This window comes from Balaenoptera acutorostrata, chromosome 10, assembly GCF_949987535.1.
Source record: "Balaenoptera acutorostrata chromosome 10, mBalAcu1.1, whole genome shotgun sequence".
Taxonomy (NCBI): Eukaryota; Metazoa; Chordata; class Mammalia; order Artiodactyla; family Balaenopteridae; genus Balaenoptera; species Balaenoptera acutorostrata.
In genome coordinates this window covers 99,032,373-99,042,254 of record NC_080073.1, presented here as the reverse complement: position 1 = coordinate 99,042,254, position 9,882 = coordinate 99,032,373, and the positions used below count along the sequence as shown (strand labels likewise).

At 46.3% G+C, this 9,882-nt stretch overlaps 1 long non-coding RNA gene across 1 annotated transcript in view; it reads right to left on the bottom strand.

Moving 5' to 3' along the window:
* Positions 1-8,267: 8,267 nt before the first annotated feature.
* The window catches only part of LOC130708994 (uncharacterized), an 84,656-nt gene continuing 83,041 nt past the window's right edge, over positions 8,268-9,882 (bottom strand). The window contains exon 5 of the long non-coding RNA XR_009009398.1: positions 8,268-9,183. This is a non-coding gene — a long non-coding RNA (uncharacterized LOC130708994). The remainder of the gene's footprint in view (positions 9,184-9,882) is intronic.

Below are 9,882 nucleotides of genomic sequence, written 5' to 3'. Positions count from 1 at the left end.
TGAAAAGGTGTTTGGAAGGGTGGTGGAGAGAAATCCATTACAAAGCTCTGCTAGGGTCTAGATGAGAAATGAGGAGGGTCCGGTTTAACCCCATGACAGAGACAATGGAGAGGTGAGGAGGTGGGTATTAAGCAAGTAGAATGGATAGAGCATAGTAACTGGTTGGAATTAGAAGGCAAGGGAGAGGGAGTGTCTGTTATAAATGTCTCCCAGGTAGAAGCTTAGGAGATTGGGTGGATGATAGTATCATTATGAAAAAGAGGCAATTAAGAATTAAATCTGTGAGAAAATGATGAATTTAATGACATGTTAAGTTCCAGTTTCATGTGGGGAATGTCATATGGAGAGAGAACCCGTGAGCAGTGACACACAAGTCTGGGATTCAGAGTGAGGTTAACGTTGAAGACACAGATTTTGAGTCTGCGCTTATAGCTGGTAGTTAAAGCCAGGGAAAGTATGACACTAGTGGACGGAGCTTATAAAGTAGGAAAGGAAGACAGTGGGCCCCCAGGGAATGCCACAGAGGGGAAGGGGCTGGAGAGGTAGGAGGAAATTCAGGATGCTATGTTGTTACAGAAAGCAAGAGAGGAAAGAATTCGACAATTGGATTATGGACGTTCTAAAGAAAATCAATTTCAATGGAGAGTTGGGGACAGATGACAAATGCCATTGGGATGAATAGTGAGAGGTGAGACATTTCAGACAGTGAGTCTAGATTTCCCTTTCTAGAAACTTTACCATAAAAACAAGTGGAGAAATGGGACACAGAAAAGATGACATGCAAGATCCCTGTCTTAGGAGCATGTAGCAGTGGCCTGTGCACAAGAGAATAGAAAGGCAACTGTGATGTTTAATTTTATGTGTCACCTTGGCTGGGCCACAGGATGCCCAGATATTTGGTCAAACACTATTCTGGGTGTTCCTGTGAGAATGTTTTTGGATGAGATTAACATTTAAGTATTATAATTTAAATGATTTAAGTAAGTAGACTGAGTAAAGCAGATTGCCCTCCCTAATGTGGTGGGCCCTATCCAATCACTTGAAGGCCTAAATAGAGCAAAAAGACTGACTCTCCCTGAGTCTGAGAGAATTCCTCCTGCCTGAATGTCTTTGAACTGGGACATTGGTGTTTTTCTGTTTTTTGACTCGAGACACTGGCTCTTCCTGGGCCTGTCAGCTTTTGGACCTGCTTCAGACTCCACCGTCAGTGTTCCTCATTCACAGGCCATCATACTTGTACTGGAACTAGATCACTGGCTCTTCTGGGCCTCCAGCTTGCCTATCCACCCTGCAGATATTAGGACCTGCCCATCTCTCTAATTACATGAGCCACTTCCTTATAGTAAATCATATATACATGTCTTCAGGTTATTGCTTCTGTTTCTATGGAGAACTCTGACTAATACAGCATAGAATGGAAAATAAAAGGGAAAAAAAAAGGAAATAAGGAAGGAAGGGAGAGTGAAGGGAAGGTGTGGGGTGGATGAAGTCCGTGAGAGCCTATGTGCTTCAAAACTGTAAGGAGAGAGTGGGTGACCGTTTAGCTGTCTGTAATCTCTGATAGCATTGAGGACTCATTCCTGTTATGTAACTAGAATTAACCTTCAGACTTTGCTGTCTTGGAGTCTCTTGTCTTGCAGAAGCGAGACTTCCTAGCTTGGCTTGTTTTCTTGTTACTTAGGAGCTGTTGCTAGCATAAGGTCATACTTAGAAAATTGAACCCTCAATAAGATTAGTCAGAGACTTGGCTGCTTTCTCCCTGGCCATTTTGTCTTTAGGTTGAAAAAAGAAACAGCTCACTTTCCTAAAGTGACATCACACATCACTTTGAAATATGCTCTACAGGCCAGCCCTGAAATCTATGGGGTTTTTTGTTTTGTTTTGTTTTGTTTTTTGGAAACTCATGAAAGAGAAACTTTTGTTTTAAAAAATATTAAAAGATTTTTTTTTTACTCTAAAAAGCTTCTCTGATAACCCAGTTATTAGGAAACTGTGTGCTGAATAGAAACAGTAGCAGAGGTGAGAATTTGTCCACTTCATACCTGACATTTCTGCCATATGATAACCTCAGAAATGACTGGGGTGATTTACATGAGAGATTCATTGGGCACTCAGAATTCATTTCATGTCTGCTCTATTTTTGTAATCCTTTTTGTTATACTATTGAAGTGACTAAGATAAATCACTTTATTTGTGGTTGCAGCCGATGCCATTTGGAGTATCTGCCCAGTCTCTCCGCTCGCTCAGGGTAGTAGGTTCCAGATTTCAGTTTGGACAACATGATGCTTTAGTGTTCACAGCTGCCTGGACCTGGGGTGGGTGCCTGACCCAAGTTCAGAGTCAAAGTCCTTCACACACACACCAAGTTGCTCACGCAGACCCTCTCCCAGTGCAAACTTGGGCACACGGCTGCATTTCTGCCTCTGGTACCATGAGCTATATGCTTGTCCTTACGATGACCACCTCCCTTCCTTTCTCACTATCCTATTCCCCACCGAGCTGAGTTGAACTGTATTTTATTACTTGCAGCCAAAAGAGTCCTAATTTATTTAGCCATAATTTAAAAAATAAAATATTCCCTTCTTGAGTTGAAATAAGAATTTCAACGGTAACTGCTGGGAACAGTGCGTTGGGGAACACAATGTTCTAATTAAATAACTACCCATCCTCTCTAGGCTCTTCCTCATCCCAAGAAAGCCTCAGGAACTAGTCACAACAGGCAATGCCACACCCTTGGAGGAGGTGTGGTCAGTGCAATATTTATGACAGGTGACTTGTCTGAATCCATCAGGAGTACACATGCATACACCTGTGGACCCAGCAAAAGCATTTGTGGGAATTTATGTTACAGATAATTTATTGTATGGGTGCAGAAAAAAAAAGTATATACATATAATCATACAGGTGCAAAAAAGACACAGTAGAACGTCACTTGGTAAAGCATTGTTGGGAAGAGCAAAATATCAGAAACAATCTACATTTCTATTAATATAGAATTGGTTAAATAAATTATACAAATCCATACAATTGGGGTACTATGATGCTGTAGAAAGGAACGAATAAGGTCTTTCTGTATGGAAAGATTGCTAAGTGAAAAGAGCAGAGTGCATGAATGAGAGGAACCCACAGCTCCATGAAGCGTTGTAGGAATGAGACTGGAAATTCCTTCCCTGGGGACAAAATCTCCTATTCCTCATATTCCACGATAGAAACCATGCTTAAAATTTTACCATGTCTGAGAGAGAGAGAAAACAGTGACTCAAAACCCACACTAAGGTAAGTAACCTTAAATTGCTCTTTTCCTCGAAAATGAGGATTCCTCATCTTCATTATCGATGATAAAGTCTGAAGAAACAACTTCCGAGCCTACTTGGGACTGCCCAAGGTGGTGCTGACAGATAGAAAACAGGCCTCCTAGTTAAATGTGAATTCCAGATAAACAACAAATACTTTGCATACTAAAGTGATATGCTAAAAACTATATTAAAACTTACTTGCCGTTTATCTGAAATTCAGACTTAACCGGTGGCCTGTATTTATATTTTGCTGAATCTGTCAACCCAGGCTCCAGGGACTAGCCTGCCCGAGTGGAAGCTCCAGCCTCCATGGCTTGAGACACAAGTGGGAAGGCCCATTGGTCTCCGTCATTCCAAGGAAATGACAACCAGACACCCACTCATCTAAGAACCAACCAGATGCCCCGATGGGCGTGACAACCGCTGCTAATTTCTCTGCCACCTCCTGCCCCAACAAATGGCCACCCTCCAGGTCCCACAGAGAAAGCACGAATACCCCCTTCACTCGGACGGGTGAAGCTCACAACCATCACATTTGATGGACTTTGTGTTTCTAATAGGAAATATAGATTTGTGCTGCTTTCCCAAATTTTCTCACCTGGCCTGCCCACTCTCATGACTTAAAAAGACAGAATGACTGTGTATTCTGTCAAGAAACCCCCTTCTAGCAACCAGACTATGGTCCAAGGCAGCCCCTTCTAGGTGCCAAGGTATCTGGCAAGCCTCGAAGGTGGTAACCCATCATCTCAGCTGCTTCATCTGAGAGGAGGAGGGTGGCTCTGATGAAACATCACTCCCACAGCAGAGACCATCTTTCCAGTTATGAGGGGGCCTGCTCAAGTCTTGACTGTGACCCCCCCATCAGAGAAGGGGAGCAAGCCTGTCCTCAGGGATGTCAGCTCGTTATCTGCCCTTCATTGGTTCAAGGCACAGATCGTGCTCATGGAACACTGCTCAGCTTTCCTCCTCCATCAAAGAGAAGAATCTCCTGCATGGGAAGACCTCTTGGAACGTACATCTTGGGTTACCCGCAGTCTACATGTGAGGCCAGCTCTGCAATTACAACACACACGATGACAGTGAACACAGGTCCCAGCAGCCCTCCTCCCAGGGACAGAGGAGATGTGTAAACCCCACAAGTGGTAGGCCTGCCTTCTCTGAACCTCGGTCCCCCCAGGTTCCAGCTTGGTGAGCTGACAACCTGTCTTCTGAACAGTCCATAGGATTGGAGGCTAAGCTTCCAGCTTAGCTTTCTGGAAAAGGCGGGCCCACAGAGGAACAATTAAAGACAATAGCTGTGCTAGATCAGTGCCACAGAAGAGGACTGGCTCTTTCCTGAAGCTGCAGCTCACTGAATAAAGGCCAAGCCACCAGCAGCCACGGTTCAAACAGAGAAGTGCAGCCACTGCAGTCATGATTCAGAGACACTGAACCCTGCACGAAGTGTGGGCGAATAGTCGGGTGTGTTACATCATGGAGACTGATTTCAAAGTGTGGTGAACCCAGTGGGGTTTTTAGGGCAGACACACAACTGCTTGCAAACAAGTAGCAGGTACAATGAGCAGCGTTTTGTGTTTCTCTGTAGGTTTTCTCTTTGGTCTCTCGAGGGGGCTGGAAGAAACCCAATTCTGAAACTCAAACCTGCATCAGCCATTATTTTCCCTTAAACTAGATCTGAACTTAGGAGATCTTCTGACTTTATTTGCCAAATTCTAATGGGAACTGAGCCCTCCAAATATTATTCTTATTATGTTGTGCTAATATTTTTTGCTGGAAACACATCATACCAAGATGTCTTGGACCCCTTCCCTTACCAGACTATTTGAAAGCTCAAATGAGCAGACATCCAACTTCCGGGCTGATCCAGGTTTTTCATGATCAAGCCAGGGCAGGCAAAGATTCCAGGAAAAGTCTCCTGGGAAGGCCAAGGATTTCTGAAAGTATCCGTGGACAAACAGATGCAATATTACTGGGCTAATTCCCATAACTCAGCTAAACTGATGAAAGTGCTTTGTGGATTATTGGCAGGTAGACTGACTGTGGCCTGGGCCCTGGCACCTGAGGCCTGAGCTGAGGGAAACCGCCTGCCGTTCAAATGCTCCCTGGCTGCAGAGAAGCAGGCGAAGTCAAGGGGCATCCAGTGGGGACTGGGGTTTTGGACACAGTATTGCCAGGCAGTCACCTGGCCAAGCCTGTGGGGATGTGGGAGGGGACCCAGATACTTTTAATCGCTCCCAACCCTTCTCCTGTATGTCCCTCGTTCTTCTTCTCCCTTCCCCAGCAGCTCACCAGAAATCATGGCCTAACGGAGCAGGATGGAGTTCAGTGTTTCTCAGGTGAGATGCACAGACCACCTGCATCAGAATCTGTGGAGTCACTGGTTTAAAATCCAGATTCTTGGGGCCTGCTCTAGACCTACCTACTGAGTCTCTGTGGGGAGGCCTGGGAAGCTGCACTGTTCACAAACTCTCCTGGGTGATTCTTACAGGCACTAAAGTTGAGAAGCATCACTAGAAGTAAAAGGGTCTCCAATTAGCAGCCAAAACACCCAAGTTCAACTTACTACCTAGATGGTCTTGGGCAAGTTGTTTATTACTTTCCAGCTTCATTTCCCCACCTGTAAACATGGGTATGCCATTTTATGGGACTGATTTTTCTTCTCCTTGAGGATTCAATGCAATAAGACACAGGGCTAGGCTGAGCTCTTGCTAGATTTTAGTACCCAGGACCCCAGGAGAGATAGAAAAGGGATGGTGAGCTAATGAAAATCTTTGTAGGCCTCAGGGTGTATATATTTTACAGCAATCTTCAAAGGCTCAACTTTTTCTGCATGGACACAGAGCACGGAGGTTTAACACCAAGTGGCTTGACTACCCACTAAAGCCTCACTCACATAGCCAGGAGTGGAGGATATGGTGCCCCAAGGAAGAAAATGTGACAAAGAGATGCTTTCAGACAAGCAGACACAGGCTAATATAAAAGTGGAACAATACACCTAGCTAAGAGCATAGGGTAAAACTCCCACATGCCCTCAGTCACTGATTCTCACCAAGGGCAATGGTGTCCCCCAGGGAACAGGGGGCCAAGTCTGGAGACGTTTTTGATCGTCATAACCGGGGGCGCTGTGGCATCTAGCGGGCGGAGGCCAGGGGTGCTGCCACACATCGTCCAGTGCAGAGGCCAGCCTCCCATCATGGAGAATTCACTGGCTCAAAACGTTAACAGAGCCGAGGTCGAGAAACCTTGCTCTAAGCTAACGCAGAAGACTGAGTCACGGGTGATGGAAGGAGGCCTCCAGGTGGCTAAACACCTCCCAAGTCACAGGGTTCTGCTGCTGGATTGCAAAGTCTCACAGATGGACCGTGCGACCTGGGGTCCTGCAAGCTGGAGGGTCACCACTAACCTCTTTCCGTATCACGTGTTCAGCGTAGCCAGTTTCCTGCTTGTTTCCACCATGAAACAATCGGGGAAAGCGTTCCTAGAGCTTTGGCAAAGCAGAAGTGTTCTTCTCTGCAGGGGAGGAAGGAGGCCGTCTCACTCCTAGCAATTGCCTCTATTTTTACCAAGAGGGTAGAACAAGAAGAAGGAACCGGGAAGCCCGGCCGTCCAACGGGGTTTGCCCCTCTAAGGAGCCACGCCCAGGCTCGCGGAGCGGAGCTCACAGGCTTAGGGGGTGCCGGGGAGGGCATCAGGTTTGGGACCAGGTCCAAATGGCGGTTGTGTTATGACAATCCTTTGCCAGTATCTTGCTTCCCTCTATGATCCTCGGCTGCCTTTCGTGGATCTTCCCCGGTTCTTTCAGGTTAGTGCTCGTTAACCAGCTCCCTGGCTTTTCTCCCTCTGCTTGGTCCCCTGTCTCTTGCTGTCGCCTCTTTCCTGGCACGGCTTGTGTTCTGGGGCTATAGCTCCAGAAACAAATCTCTTTGTGTGCCCCAGACTCCTTCTGCACAAACTCCCCGTGGGCAGGGCTGGCCCACCGGTTTGGTTTCTTTCTTAGGACTCCGTCCACATCCCCTGGGATCCCTTGACCATTTTCACACATGTGGCCTTCCTGCCTGCAGGGCCAGCATCATGGGGGTGTGTGACCTGTGTGGTCACAGGGACTTCATGTTCAGAAGGACCCTACGCTGAGTTTGATGCTCTACTGTCATTTTGAAATTCTTAAATGTTTTTCCTTTGAACTTGAATTTTGTAAGTGAATTCTGATGGGGCAACAGAGCATGCACACGAACAGAGGAGATACACACAGTCCGTGTGTCTGTCCTTTCTTGCTGCCCCACTCTCACAGATGCTCCCATGAGCACCGAATTCCAGTGGACCCTCAGTGTGTGGGAGTTCACAGAGACTCAAGGCGAGCACAAGGAAAGTGTGTTTTGTCTCCAACTGAGTTAGCTGGGGAGCGGGAGGGATGCTGACAGCCCCAAGAGGCCACATTTTCCATCTGAACCAAGACTTGCTTCTAACCCAGAAAGAAGGCAGTGGTTTCTAAGAAACATGGATGAGCAAAGAGCCCTCTCATGTTCTTTCTTCCTCACACTACTTTCCTGCACTAGCGAACGACTTGACTGATGCTAAAAATGATGACAGAGAAGGAAAGGGAAAGGTCAGGCCACCCATAGTCCCTTCCCTTTCAGTCCTTCTTTACCCATCAGTAAGCTGAAGGTAGAGACTGTTACTAAAACGTGCATGCATCAAGAAATGAAATAAAAGCAGATGAGTTGGTTTTGCGCAGCTTTTCCACTGTTACAGTAAGAATGAAATATGCAAATTGTGTAATTTTGGTGATTAGCATACTCGTTAAATGCTCTTATATTTGCATGTAAAACAGGCATCGCACAATATTGAAATGAAAGGGGTAAAATTTATGCTAATGATTTAAAATTTAAATTTTCCTTCACTTAGAGTGGCATTCAATAGTGGCATTTAAAAAAAACAACAACAACAAAAGAAACGATGACAAGCCAAGAGAGAGACTCTGGAAGAAAGGAAAAAGCTTTTATTTTAGTACCTTTTATTTGGCACCTTTTCCCTGCTTTTTAAAAAAGGGCTCCCACATTTTCATTTTGCACCGGGTCCTGCCTGTATGGTCTTCTTCCTACAGCCACAGTGGATTGTTGTGAGGCTGTAGGAATCTATTAGCCTGTGTGCACAGGCAGTGCCCAGGAAGTGAAGTCCCCTGGGAGCAGCACTGAACCAATGACCGATGGAATGGGAGGTATAAAAACCCCAGCTCCTGTGTTGTCCCTTCAAGACAGCCTTGTCACGTGGCCTGGACCAGCTCCAAGCTCCCCTGTGGGTTTGATCCAAGTCACCTTCTATCCAACTTCGCTCTTGGCAGTGTGCCTTTCCTTTCTTGCTCTTGGCAGTGTGCCTTTCCATGGTCCCACTTCCTCACTCCTTACCAGTTTTTCCTGGGGAGAGTTCTGAAACGACCACTTTCATTTGACCTGAAACGCCATGTCCATATTTCCGGAAATCTGGGCCCCAGCCAGCTGAAGCATTCAAGGGTCTGTGGACGAACTCACCCGTCCTCCTCAGTTCTGTGATCTGTCTCTGCCAGGGCCACTTTTTGTGAGGTGTCAATGGTAGATGGCAGGAAGCCCAACGCCATGGACATTCCCAAAGGAGTCTTCTAGAAACGTTGAGTTTGAAGGTTTACAGTGAAACGTTTTATTCAAACATCTTTCCGTGCAGGTCAGAGGGAATTTGGAGAGTACTCTGGAGAGCGGGCTGCATCATGGGTCACTCTACTGCAGGCGATGTTCTGGGCAGGTCTGGGCCAAGACCCCAGTGAGAGGAGAGTGGACGGCTCTGACCTCAGGGAAATGTGCTCTGTTTACCTAACAAGCCTCCTGACGTCACAGTATCCCCAGCTCTGCTTGCTTGGCTGGGGGAAAAGAGAATAAAATGTACAAACAGAAGGCTTTGTTTTACCTGTTTAAATGAGTCATAATCTATTCTGTAAAAATTGGTCTGGAACCAAAACAAAAGTCGTATCATCTTTTTCCACTCATCCAGGTACATGGTTACTTATCCTGAACAATCCTGGAAAGCCCTTTCACCTTCTCTGCCCGGAGAATTTTTATCCATGCTTCAAAACTCAACACAATGTCAATAGGCTCTCTTTCCCATTGCCACCTCAGAGCCCCACGTAAGTATTTGCGTGTATGGTTGCTATGCCCCCTTAGAATGTAAGGACTTCAAGTCAGAATCTTTATCTTATTCTTTTTTTAAAAATTTATTTATTTTTAAATAAACAAATTAATTAATTAATTTATTGGCTGCGTTGGGTCTTCATTGCTGTGAGCAGGCTGTCTCTAGTTGCGGCGAGAGGGGGCTACTCTCTGCTGCAGTGCGTGGGCTTCTCATTGCGGTGGCTTCTCTTGCTGTGGATCATGGGCTCTAGGCATGCGGGCTCTAGAGCACAGGCTCAGTAGTTGTGGTGCACAGGCTTAGTTGCTCCGCAGCACGTGGGATCCTCCCGGACCAGGGCTCGAACCCGTGTCCCCTGCATTGGCAGGCAGAACCTTAACCACGGCGCCACCAGGGAAGCCCCATATCTTATTCATTTTTGAAGCCTCACAAC